Raw genomic sequence first — 14,652 nt, forward strand, 5'->3', positions numbered from 1 at the left:
GAAGCAAACACGTGTTGGTCGAACCTGCAAGACTCCTGTTCGCTTCACAGACATCACCCCTTGAGTTTTGTCACATTATCAAGCGTCATTCCATTTCATTATTCCTGACGCTCTAGGGGGGAGTGCTGTAGTGTCTGTAATCCGTTGTCGCATTTACCATTCTTCCTGAACTTGAACCACACTTTGTAACTGTCGTTCACATTGTGTCATGACGTTTGTTTTAATGTTACACAATTTTCCGGCGCGACCTGCTGACTTCTTGCTGAACGACTGTATTTACGCCCGTTGACCTGTTTGTTGGCCGTTGGAACCAGTGGGACTAAATCTCTGTGTTTGTGCCAACTGTTGAACGTCACAATAAATCATTGTCACATGTTTTTAGTCGTGAATAATTTTCCTACCGTGGAATATATCACTCACACGGAACCATCTGCAGGAAATCTCGACGAGTGAATATTTTCCTTTCACAGCCAGTTACTGCATTTGGATCGGTGTAGTGGACTACTAGACCTACGCATTCGTGAGTCCCCATTTGACTACTCACTCCTTTCCCATTGTGATTTTGTGATTTTGCATTGGTTACTTTTGCTTGTTAATTTATCCGAACACGCTTATTAGGTCCTAGTCCGCTACATGTCACTGCTCTCTATGTTCTCAGCGCGGGGCAGTATGCTTGCCAGCGCGAGGATTCGCATAAATAAATGCTTAAGATTGCTTTAAACTGGGTTCTGGAGGGAGCGTGGACAACCGTCGGAGGAAGTTCATTCCACGCAGCTACCAGCCGAAATGAGAAAAAAGTTTTCTAATGAATGTGTGTGCTCTGAGCTTGGAAATTTTCTTACTATGCCCCGCCGTGTGTTTTCTCGGTCAACGGTGAAAAACCTGTTTGCCAAGCTTTGTTCAAACAAGGCATAAGTAAGAATTAGGTACCCTCGGAGGCGACGGTACTCCAGGGGAAGGGATCAAGCATACAACTTGGTTGGCGTACTCCAGGAGCGGGGCCCACCTAGCCCCCGTAGAGTATTTGGAAGTCCATGCGAGTAATACGGGAGAAGTTGCGCCGGTCCGGTCCAGGACCGCATGGGACAGGATAGGATACAAGTGGATAGGACAACGCAGGACAGAACATCATACGCTGGAGCAGAATAATAGACGGCAAGAAAGAGCAGGACAGGACACATCCCAAACCGGTCCATTCCATTCTCCTCTCGACCCAAAATTGATGAACCGTTCGGTATCGTATCTGCCCTGCTGAGTACTAATGTCCATCGGAATGTCACCCTAATTTCTCCGCCGTCAAACTCAGACCCAGAAGTTTCGGCTTCCCATCTTTTTCCAAGTTTGCCCAATTTAACCCAGTTTCCTGCATTAGAGGCATAGTGCTACAGGCCCTCACAGTGACCCAATCAGCGACTAGTAAGGATGACCCTTAGTAGTCAGACGTTGTTTTCTGCAAAACCGCTGCGGTTCGGATAAAAGGTTTTACTTAAAATTATTCATTTGTCTATATGTGTCCCCAAGCACAAAGCACCCTAATCTGTCTCCATTTCGCGGGCATTTGCTTTAAATAATCTCCTGTCATATAGGTTGCAGGGCTGTCCATTACAAAATGCGAAACACTATGTACTCCATAGGCGCGTCCAAGCGGTCGCCAGACAATTTGCCGCTAGGGGCGTGCTTGGTGAGCTACTCATTCTTATACTCATCACTGAGTTCAAACCTAATTTAAGACGTTTTCTTTGCTCAAAAATCACCACAATGAGGACTTGGCTGGTGCACGCGACTAACATGCGGCTAGGGTTCCACGTTGCCTAATCATCTAGCTACATGGAACTTACTTCGATCATAACGGAAAGTTTGACGAAACTAGCTCAGACACACGACTAACATGGCGTAAAAAGGCGTTGGTGCTTCGACTGTCAGCTGCACGCACAAATACTATACAGCTATTCACGTATTTGCCTAACACTTCTTCAAATGCTGTTAGGGGTACGATTCGGAAAACAGCCTATTCCTCAACAAACTTACCTGAGGTAATATCGGAAACCTTGCTGGCATCTAGCCTGCGGATATCGTTTCTACAAAACCTTTGTGGGTGTAATAACAATTTAGTGTGAAAATGTATTTTGCTGCCTGTATGCTCAAACCAAAAACTACCATAAGCTTTCTTAGGTTTGTTGAAATTTGTTTTGACTAATCTTTAGCGAGTATATAATTTTAAGCGGCAGTGCCATGGCTCCTAGTTGATTAAGCATCGTGGACCCTAGCCGCGTGTTAGTCGTGTGCACCAGCCAAGTCCTCATTGTGGCAATTTTCAAACAAAGAAAGCCTTCTTAAATTAGGTTTGTATTCACTGGTGAATATTAGAATGAACAGCTCACCAGGTACAACCCTAGCGGTAAACCTCCTGTCGACTGCTCGGAGGCGCCTATGGACAACATGGCATGTCTGTTACCAGCAGATGGAACCTGAATACTTCTTCGCTGATATAAAGTAATTCACCAGAAAACTCGATCTGTAGCCAGCGGCCATTGTCGTATGAGACCATACGTCCTCCATTTAAGACTGGTTACCCAAATAAAACGAATGTACCTAAAGCGGTGAATACTCCGGAAGGCTATTTTTGGGTTCCAAAGAGACGTGATTCGTCTATGATTTTATCTGTTACAGTGCCACAAATTCCGAACCTCAAACGTGGATTCGCGGTGCAGATATCCCCCGAATTCGCACCTTTCTTGATCAAGTTAAAAGGAGACCAGCTTCAGTGGAAGATATATATGGGACTCTTGTCCACAGAGTTCACGAGGCTGACGCCATGTTTGTCCCAAAAACCAGCGCGAAATCGGACGGGCCGCAAGCTACCTTAATGGATTCGGCGTCTTCTGGAAAATAGGTGTCAACTGCTTTTCGAAAAGTTGTCCATTGGGGACACGGTAGATGAGCTGGTATTTCGTAACCGCTGCTGATCATAAATCCACTGATGGAGCACAAGAAAGCAAGCCACAATTGCAGACACCATCCGGAAAAACAGAAACGTGCAATTTATATACACGAGACATTGCAACAGAAATAAAACAACCACAATCTCCTTGACAGACAAGAACGTGGAGGCCGCCAGTGACCCAATAGCTGTATCGAATTCTGGAGGGAACACTATACAGATCTGTATTCAGCCCCAGGTCCTCGGTCGAATTCAAACCTACTCGGGCTTCCCGGAGGAGGATCTTCACTCTTGCACAATATCGACCCATTCTGCGCGTTAGGACAAGTGAAGTTCATCCGAGGATACTAAAGGAGATGTCAATCACGTTGGTAAAACATGTCTACCAAATGTTTTGTCAGTCGCTTGGCGAACGCTAAATTCCTTCTGGCTGGAAGAGAGCCATTTTCACGCCAAACTACGACACTGGTGGCGGAACATCTCCTTGATGTTGCGGGCCAAAACACTTCACTAGCGCGCCCTGCATGGTGATGGAACACATTCTGAAGCGAGCCATTCTACATCGCCTCATTTTCAACAATTTGATATCCTCACCACAACACTGATTTCCCACAAACCGTTCTTTTGTGGCGAATACACTCGTATTTACGGACAAGTTAATCTAAACTAAGGACGAGGAACTCATATCGGAAGTCATATTCCTTGATTTCTCCAAAGCATTCAATCTCGTTCTACACGTCCCACTGCTCCAGAGACTCGGGTCCTACGAGATTCAGAGAGAAATTCTACGCTGAATTGAGGCGTCCTCATCAGGCAATGTAAATATAGGCTCGACTTACTCTTCTCCAGCTCCGGTCCCTATTAGAGTTCTTCAGGGCTGCGTTCTGGGACCACTGCTTGATCTTTCAGGTGTTCTTAAAACGTCGTTGTATGCTTTTTGTGGACGATTTGAAATCTTGGAGTTCTGACGGAGCTACAGGACTCTTAGCATCACTAGCGTGCCATGCAAGGTGATGGAACGCATTCTAAGGCAAGCCATCCTAGATCGCCTTACAACAGCTTGATATCTACAGTTCGATACGGATTTCTCCCAAGCCATACTCGCGCAACGATCATGGTTGTATTTATGAACAGCTTAAACGAAGCAAGGACGAGGAATTCAGATCAGATGCCATATCTTTTGACTTCCCGGAAATAATCAATCGAGATTCATACACCCCGTTGCTTCACGATCACGAGTCTTATGGGATTCAAGGGTAAACTATCCATTGGAGGAAGGCGCTTCCACCAGAAGGAAAATTTCATGTGAAAGTAGGCGCGATCCACTCTTCTCCCGCGCTTGTCCCGAATGATTTTTTCAAGTCTTTGATTTGCGACCACCGCTGTTTCTGATGTAAGTCAATGACCTTCCAGGTGTTATTGGAAGACCTAAATCCTGGAGTTCTGATGGCACTACCCTGCAAGTGGATGCAGAAGCAGCTGCAAAGCAGCGGCCGTTGGACTGGCACGTTCCTCTAAATGACGAAAAGTGAGTTCATATAACTTTCGGAGGATACTCGGCGAACGCCTTCGTCGCTCATCATGAGAATGAACCGGAAGACATCAAGAGGATAGGTGCCAAAGAAGATTTGGCTATCTGGCTCTCTTCAAACATGTCCTTCTCACTGCATCATGAGAAAAGTCTCAAAAGGCTTTCGACGTTCTACGGATAATTCGGCTCACCTTCTCTCGTATTACTTGCGTAGACTGCCCACTCCTCCATAGGGCTCACGTAAGACCGCTCCTTCAATATGCCAACCAAGATGCCTACCCTCACTTTGCGCGTCCAATGAGGCTATACGAAAATGGTTTTCGGCTTCACAAATGTGTACTATGAAACACGTCTCGCGGTGCCTGACCTCTTGCCCCTAGAGTATTGTCGCCTCCAAAGAGACCTCCTTACCTCTGCCCTGTTTGAACAAATTACGGCCAACAGGTGTTTTTACTGTTGACTCAACAAACACGTTGAGGACATAGCAAGAAGCTTTGCAAACTCAGAAAGCACACCTTTATCAGCCAAACTTTTTTCTCATTTCGGGCCTTTTCCGACAGTTGGCCATGCTTCATTTAGAACCTAATTGAGAGCACTACTAGACACTTATTCATGCGGGTCTACGCGCTGAAAACTTAAAGAGAGGTACCACACCCCTTTTGCTTGTGCCTTTCAGGTGAACGGCATCCGCTGAACGACATGAACGAAGGTGACCCGGGAAACTTGGGCGTAGGCCTCTATCCTGTGTATCAATACGTGAGTGTTCCATCTAGTTGACTGGCAAATGCTATGCTCAATCTACAGGAGTAAAATCACATAATATTTCGCGGCCATGAGTACCGTACATTATACGGATGCAGAACTGTCCACCAGTTTCCCCCAACTTAAGCAACTCAGGTCTTGCAGCAAGCCACGATATCCGACAGCAATTATTCATTTTTCAACTGGAGGTAGCTGATAAATAGAAGATTTGCTCATTCGAGCCGATCATCCATACAATGGATCTTCAGGGATACATATTAATCATGAACACTGCACTGAAGTAGTAACTTTGAGAAATCGAACCTATTCAGCGAATACTGGCCGCTCATTAGAAGCACAACCAAATTATCTTAGTCGAAACAATAGGGTTTTTGGAGGTGTAACTTTTACGAGGAATTAGTCCAATTTGTTTGCACCTTCTGATGATTTGTTGCTCACAGCATTCTGTTTAAGGAGCGAAATTTCAAGGTTGCGGACCAGCACTGTTTCGCAATTGTTACTGGTTTGCGAAAGATAAATCCCGAAGTCGTTCTGCATATGGTGACACCCTGCAGTATTCCTGACAAATGAGATATCATCGATTAAATGCCCACTGCATATTCCACCCGGACAGTTATTAGAATAACTTTTGCCTGCTTGTCCCCCAAATGTAACAAATTAGATGAATGCTTCCAGTGAACTTCGGCTCAACACTGGTTTTCGAAAAAATGCCTATAATTCAGTATATTAACTGAAGACATTTTGATGCATTATGCAGTACTGGAGACAGTATGCACCCTATCCTCTGATTTGCACAATTATTCGGCAGGTAGTTGAGCGTTATGAGTTAGCTGCGTGTTAACTAACAACACGACGTCGTTCCCTTTAGAAGCAATCATGCCACTTAGCGCAGATACAGTAGAGGAAAGTAAGGCCTACCATTGCCACTTACCTTGACAACACTACGCGTTGTCGCCTTACTTGAATACTCATCGTAAATGTCTATGTGTGGCGTTGATTATGAAACCTCAGCTATGCGAGGTAGCCCAAACCAATGGCCAAAGTCGGTCCACACTGCTCAAACATGTACGTCTTGTCACTTATCTTCCCACTCCTAGTAAACGTGAGCCCAGTATATATGCGGGTCGATAAAAACGAGGCCGGAACTATGCGGGATAACCTGCTCTAACTGCCAATGACGACCTATCATGCTCAACTGCACTTGATGTAGCCCACCTTGGCTACTCATTGTGACTGCCGGGCGCGTAAAATTGCTCTCAGTTGACTATAAGGCCCGAACTTCGCATAATAGACTAATCCAATGACCGATGCCGTTTCTCCATATCCATTAATGTCGTTCGCCAAGTCCATGCCTGAAAAATACACGACCAGCCTTGGTGAATCATGTCTATATTTGTTGGCTATATCGGTACAAATGTAGTTTGCAGTCAACCCAGCTCTGTTTCTGGAAGCCGCTTTCACTCAACAGACGTTTTGAAGGGGGAAATGTATAACCAGTCACGACTTGTATACACTCCTATATACAAAACCTAAGTGGACCGAGTTGTTTTGGCTGACTCACCAAGTGCTCCATAAATCGCCCGATTCCGCATCGGTGTCCGCGCTGAAGCTAGAGTCTTACTGTTGTAAAGGTAAACCCACTAGCTGCTCGGTGGAGTTATGCAACTGGCAATGCCATAAAACAAAGATGGAAAAAAACTGGTCTCTTATCTGTAAAAAAAATGAAATATCACTTGGGATAGCCTGAAGATACTCCACAATGCCCATGGCCTACATCGGCGAGCATAGTTCTATCTGCTTTCGTCAGAACAGAGGCTTCACAGCACCAGAGCCCATTCCGTCATCCAAACAGAGAATACATGTACTCACCACTCCCAGTGGTAGACACGAAAGTCTTCCGATTAACCAGTTAGCTTAGAAGTCCATTCCCGCCAGCCCTTATGCATCTGATTCCCATACCACGCTCCTGCGTGCAACTGTCGGCTTTTACTAGATCCCTTGTAATAATATATATATATTATACATGTATTATATATATAATATCGTATGTTAGAAAACTCAGCCCCCGGTTGCTTGCCTACTAAGTACAAATCTATCTATTTCCTACTCCATGTAATCACTTGTCATCACCCTAGTTGCAGCAGACGCCAGGGTTTTATTTCTGTGTATAATAATGCATATTATCCCGATTTATATCCCCTCAAACTCACCATGTTTTGCGAATATCCCCCCATCCCCTCACCTTCCCAAGCTTTGAACTTCGGAAGTGCCCGCTTTGGACGACCTGGTTATTTGATCTCCACTCCACCTGGCCTATGATCTACAACTGTGGGATCACCAAACGGGCCAAGAAAACCTACAATATCATATCGGTTTCGTTCACGGTCAGGCCGAAATGAATACCGCTGCCCGATGAATTGCACACCCCAGCCGAATAATCTCAAATGTGACATCCGTCACGGGGCTGTCCAAAAACTGAAGCATGTCAGGCCAATGATGGCACGGCACTGCCATACTCAGTGTGCTAGCACACCCGCAACTGTTCCATCCCTCCTCCCAACAGAGCCTTCTTGCCTACTAGTTTCATTGACCCCAACTGCCACTATGACATTCATTTCAACGTCTTGGACTACTCGTTCGAATTCAACCCTATCCAACCAAATCCCTGCACCTGACTTCCCTACAACAGTGCAACCAGTGAGTCTGCTTGTTCTCAGGTTGCATCATATTTTTGAAACTAAAAATGCCATGTTCTCTCAATTCGAATTATCCCATCTTCACCTGCACTTTTACCCGTTGCGACTCCGGCCATTTACTCAGCCGCCCAAGGTTGCTCATGGCCAGAAATGGTTTTCCAGTTTTAGTTCATATTAGCCGACTGAGTCTTAAAACTAGACGGACCTCATGACTATTGTTCCCTACAAGTTGCAAAAGAAACATGTTATTATTTAATCGAGTACTTCCCACTGTTTATGACATTGTCCCCTTTTCGCGCAATCCCCACTACCCACAAATCCCCCTGTCATACCCCAGCCTGACTGTATACGCATGATCATGCCAGACGGTATGCCACCCACAAGTTGGCATATAAAGGGAGCCGCGGATACATCGATGATTTGATAGCATGATTCGGCATACATGAATTCTTGAAATCAGCGAGGTTATAGCTGAAGAGGATTGTATACTACTTAGTCGTAAGACCAAGTTGTATAGACTTGAGCCCTACGATGCAAGGATCTCATGCGTTCGTAAATGTTTACCCATGGATACAGCCATAGCAAAGATCTAGTGAGTACTCGGTGTTAAATCTGCTCATGTGGAACACTAAAACCCAAGTTCAATTCATTGTCACCTCAGAAAATTGTCTCCACATATTGCTGAGCTACGATTGAGGCAACTGTTATCAAACACTTGAGAACGTCTTCCTTCCACTGTTCAAAAAGGCTGAGTCTCACAGTCGTACAACGAAACAGTCTGTACTACAGCGTCATATACACTTTCCTTGACATTTAGATACACAACAATCTGACGCCGTAGGCGTCTCAAATTAGCGAACACAACCCAAGCCTTTCGGATTTGTGCATTGAGCTCATCACACTACAGTCGAAACTAATACAACTTTGAATGTACACAAAACGCTTCACAAATTTGTATGCCTCTCCTTTGGCGGTAAGTGGCGTGTTTAGTGACTGCATGTCCAGGAACAGTGCTTCGGGATCTGAAGACCCTTACATTCAGTTCCTCTCCGAGATTGTGTTTCCGTAAAACCCCCGTAATGAATTCTAGATGAAACTAGTTCTTCATCTCGAAAGTTCTACTCTCTCTCCGAGCACTTACACCGGTTAGCTCGGTAACTCTTGTACAATAATAGCATTTATCTGCAATCTCAATCCGTGCGGTGTCGCTAGCTCACTGAGTAAAATCACCCTCCTATCGTCTCATTTAGTCACCTGTCACGCGACAAACGTACAGCCTTCCTCTGTGTTGGTTCACTTTATCCTAGCGGATGTTTCCTGGAACTTTCTAGGCTTTACTGATCTCATCTCAAGCTTTCGTCTCCTCAAACTTCGACCTTCGAGAATACCTGGTTTGCGCGCCCTGTTTAGCTGTCATTCACTCTACCTGGCCTGTGATTTACATCCAAAGTGGTCCTTACCTGGACCGGAGAAGTAGTTTCGATCTTACATAGACTTTGTTGTACCTCTGCAAATTCCCTTGGGTAATTTAAAACCCCCCTGCTCAGAATTTCACATGCAAGCCCAAACAACTCACACCTGACATCCGTTATGGGGCTGTCCAGAAATCGAAGTATATCATTGTAATGATGGCACAGCACTTCCATGCCCAGTTTGATAGCGCACTCGCAATTATTCCCATCCCACTCTTCACTGTACCCTTTTGTCTACTCGTTCTGTTACTTTCAACTACAAACACACTCATGCTTTATTCTGACGGTAACATTATGATCACGCCTGGTATTCCATCCACTAGTTGAAAATAAACATTGTCGTAACTTTACGCTCTGTGGGTGCAAAGTTCATACCAAAGAACGGGATGACTTTGGTCAGTTTATCCAAAAACACATGCTCCTTTTCCTCCTCGTAGAAGATGAGAACGATGTCTGCATATTCCGGATCAACAAGGTTTTTGTCGGAAAATATTTGAAAACCGGGGTTAATGAGGCATTTCAGGGTTCGTCTCACAATCTCGTCGGCCAGGAAATTCAATAAGAATTGAGGGCATTGAAACCCTGACAGACACGGCCCATGTACGGAGGCTCCAGGAGCACTCATCATATCTTTCCTTACCGTGTCAGCTCCCCTTGTCCATGACGATACGTAGAATCTTATCTGCGCAAAGCTAGGCCACCTTCATAATCATATATGCTCACGCTCGCTTGCATCGATCGCATACCGATTATCTACACCGCTTTTGAAATCGGGCAGTGTCGTCTCACTGTAGTAGCTAGGGGCTGTGACCACTTTTGGTTGCTCTTTTTGGAACCACAGGCTAACTTACAATACAGTTCACTCTGGCAGACCCTGACACTTTCAATTTTGAGTCCTCAATGTAGACACGGCTGCCTTATCGCCCCGTTTGAATGGCAACATTGCACCACATTGCTCCCTCAATGCATTCTCATTTTAATTTGTCACGACATTTTTTGAAAATCCTGACTACGATTACAACTCTAGAGGGCTCATCAAAAATGCCCACGTATGGGTCTGTCCACGGACCCAAGTACGGCTTTGCAATGACGGTACCGCAACTACCATATCTATTCTAATGACTTTCCCACAGTTCACTATATCTCTAATACTAATCGGACGAGCGTTTTGCGTGCAACCATATAACCACATCTGTCCATTTAATTTGTGGCAGGACTTGAAAACACTGGCAACCTTACGGCGCTGTGTGCCTTCTCTTCCAAAAACCCACTAATACTCCCAACGGCGCTACAAATATGGCGTGTGTTGACTATCATTAAAAACGAAAAAAGCACCAGTTTAGACGGATTACTTGGCTTTGTTTGACGGGGCGCCTGACACAACGTGTAGTAACAGTATTTTCCTAAGCTTAGTTCTCGGTCTGAGCCTCCCAAACTAGCGTTCACGTCAAAACAACCACCAAAGTGCACAAGGTCTATTAATGCCCAAAACGAAGTCAAGAACAGTTGTACAGCGCTTCGTATATGTAGCGTAAGCGGTCATAACCTTCTGGAAGTTCTGACGCGTTCTGGATGCGCCATTGGCAACCGGCATTTGGCCAATACTTGGGAATGATTGGCTGTTGGGCCCAGATTGTTGACCAATCAGATCTCGTCTTGATGCCGGACCGGCAAGCATCCCGAATTCTGAGCCAACCTCGAGCGGGCCAGGCTTCTCGGCCGTAGCAGCGCCTAAAGACGTGCGGTATAGTGTGATCCGCGTGGATTCCTGCCTAACACCTCCCCCTTGAAGTTTGTTGACGTAGCTTGGAAGCCGGGGGTTCACTTGCATTGGCCTCACTGGCTTGCGGATCCTATGTGTCCAGCGTCGCAGTCGTAATCCGTGATCAGGCTGGGCCTCTGACGAAGCAATTGATTGATTTTCTGGGGTGGTGTCGAGATCAAATGTGTCCAGAAGCATTTCTAGACTCATATCACTCGGTCCCGTGGGCAGGATCGGCGCATCTGTCGGCCGGATCTCGTTCGCGTGGCGTATCCACTTAACTGGACCAACTTGAATCTCGTAGAGCACTTTGCCGCGCCGGCGAAGCATGAGTCCTGGGGTCCATGTAGGGCGTCTGCCGCTGTAGTCACGAACCAACACTCGCTGGCCTTCGCTGAATGCGCGCGCAGTTGCTCCATGATGCCGGTTGAACTGTTCCTCCATTCTGGTGTTGCGGTGACCAGCCTGCTTTGTTTGTGGCCCGATACTGTCATGCAGTGTTCGGAGCCCCCTTCGGAGCAGTGCCTCTGCTGGTGATACTCCATCAGGTGAGTTGGGGTTTGGCGTCGCTCGATATGCCAGCAGGAACCTTTGCCAAATCTCTTCCGTTGCTCCCTTCCTCCTAGATTTCTAAAGTGCCCGTTTGAGAGTGTCAACAAAGCGTTCCGTTTGGCCGTTCGACTGTGGATGAAACGGCGGCGAGCATATATGAGTTATGCCATACTCCCGACAAAAGTGTGCGAACGCCGACGATGTAAACTGACTGCCATTGTCAAATACAATAGTCCCTGGCGTCCCAAAACGACTGAACAATCGCCGGAGTTCCGGGACTGTAATGGCAGTTGTGGGGCTATTCACCGTAAAAATTTCCGGCCATTTGCTGTAAGCGTCGACCACGACCAAAAAGTGTTGGCCACCCACTGGACCTGCATAATCGATGTGAAGACGAAACCAGGGTTCGGTCAGTTACGGCAACGAGCGTAGGTAGGTTTTCACCGGTGAGTTGGATGCTTTAGCGCGCTGCAGGCAAGATTTCGAGACTTGTTCGATCTGGGAGTCCATCAAGGGCCAGTAGACATAACTCCAAGCAAGGACCTTCATCCTGTTTGTTCCCGGGTGCCCTTTATGGAACTGATTCAGGACGGCTGGTTGTAACTTCTTTGGGATGACCACACGTTCTGAAAACAACAGGCATCCATCGGCTAGTGATAATGCGTCACGCCGGTTGAAGTAAGGCCTTAGTTCGTCTTTTTGGCAGGTACGCGGCCACTGATTGCGATGGTACTTTATGACTTGCTGCAGCACAGGGTCTTGATCGGTAGCCTGGCGGACCATGTCGGCAGTCACTGGGAGGATGCGAACAGCTTCGGAAACTACGTGGTTAACCTCTGGTTCCAAGGCAATTGTTGCGATCACGGTATCTTCTGGTTCTGGCCTGCTTGAATCAATGAGTCGGGACAGTGCGTCGGCTTGTCCCAGGCTGGTAGTGGACTGGTATTTTATCTTGAAGTCGTACCCCAGAAGCAGAGTGGCCCATCGCTGGAGCCGGTTGGCAGTATATGCCGGAATTCCTTTCTTCGAGCCAAACACAGCAAGAAGTGGCTTGTGATCGGTCAGTAGGGTGAATTGACGGCCGTAGAGCATTTTATGAAACTTCCTAACGGCAAACACGAGCGCCAAGACTTCCTTTTCTATCTGACTGTAGTTGCGCTCGGCTGAAGTCAGGGATCTGGCCGCATGTGCAATGGCTTTCTGGCTGCTATCTGGAAATACGTGTGAAATCACTGCGCCAATTCCATAGTTCGAGGCGTCCGACGCCACAACAATTTCCATCGATGGATCGTAGTGTGTGAGTAGCAAATCGGAACTTAGCATGGATTTGACAGAGTCAAAGGCGCGTTGACATTCTTCTGACCATGTCCACTTGTGGTCCTTGATAAGTAGCTGATTTAGTGGGCCTCGAAGGCGATGCATGGTAGGCAGGAACGAAATGTAGTGACTGACGAGACCGAGGAAAGACCTGAGGGACGCCACGTCTGTGGGTGCTGGCATACGTTTGATCGCTTCAATGTTCTCCGGGTCTGGACGGCGGCCATGTTCGTCAATAATGAACCCCAGGTACTTTATCGACCGCATGAAAAAGGTGCATTTCTCTCGGCGCACTTTGAAGCCATATTCTTGAATACGACTAAGCACGTAATCAAGGCGCTGCCACAGTTCGTGGGGATTGGAACCCATGACAATGAGGTCGTCCAAATAGGCGGCAACGCCGGGGGCATCCTTCAGCATCGTATCCATAATCTGTTGAAATATGGCTGGCGCTATTTTGACACCAAATGGCAGTTGAGTGTACTGGAACAGACCTCGATGCCTGTTGATTGTGAGAAGTTCTCGGGACTCTTCCTCAACGTCAACCTGGAGGTACGCATCGGCCAAGTCAATCTTCGCGAAATATTTACCCCCATTCAATTTCGCGAACAAATCATCTGGAAGAGGCAGAGGGTATTGATGGGTATCCAGCGCCGAGCTGAGACCGGTTGTGAAATCTGCGCACAAACGGATCGTCCCGTTATCCTTCTTTACCAGCACAATAGGTGCGGCTCAAGCAGAGTAGTTGGTTGGTTGGAGAACACCCGCCTTCTGAAGTCGGTCCAGTTCTTGGTCAACGATAGGCAAGGCTGCTCACTGCACTGGACATTTTGGCCTGAAGACTGGCTTGGCACCAGGGAGTAGTCACAGTCTGGCTCTTGCCTTCGTACACCGTCCAAGCTCGTCAGTGAATGCATAAGGTGCTCAAGTGAACGCTTTGGCAAATGAGTTTGTCCGGGTGCTTGTTGTATGCGGTTGCAAATAGAATTGATTGGTTTACCCATCAGATTTAGATTTTCGATCCAATCTAGCCCCATGAGATCAAGTTGGGGCATGGACGTCAGGTAGCAGGTGGCTTGTGCCGTCGAAGTTGGTTGATTGCCTGTACACTGCAGCTTGAGGTCACAGGTGACTGACCGGTCATAGCCGTGTCGTGATTCAGATTGATGAAGCGCATTCAGTGCCCTGTCTTCGAATGGGCTTCTTGTCGGATTTCCTGGTCACACTGGAGTTGATTGCCTGTACACTGCAGCTTGAGGTCACAGGTGACTGACCGGTCATAGCCGTGTCGTGATTCAGGTTGATGAAGCGTTGGCATTCAGTGGTGAGGCGCTGCAACGTCATTTTGGCATCCTGTTCAATTTTATTAGGCAGCCAGGTTCTGATGCCAGCATCCTGGGGTGACTGGAGACCGGATACAAAAATGAGGCACTTAAATTGATTCTCCGTCATTTAGCTGGGCTTGAAGCGCTCACATTCTCGATTGACAACACCGGCAAACGTGACGAAATCATCATCATCTTTCTTGACCAACTTTGGGCATTGGTAGCGGATATTGAACAGTGATGTTTGATCGCCGAATATCTGGGACAGCGTTTTGACCGTTTCATCAAAGCTGA

This window comes from Opisthorchis viverrini (genome assembly GCF_000715545.1).
Source record: "Opisthorchis viverrini unplaced genomic scaffold opera_v5_13, whole genome shotgun sequence".
Lineage (NCBI taxonomy): Eukaryota > Metazoa > Platyhelminthes > Trematoda > Opisthorchiida > Opisthorchiidae > Opisthorchis > Opisthorchis viverrini.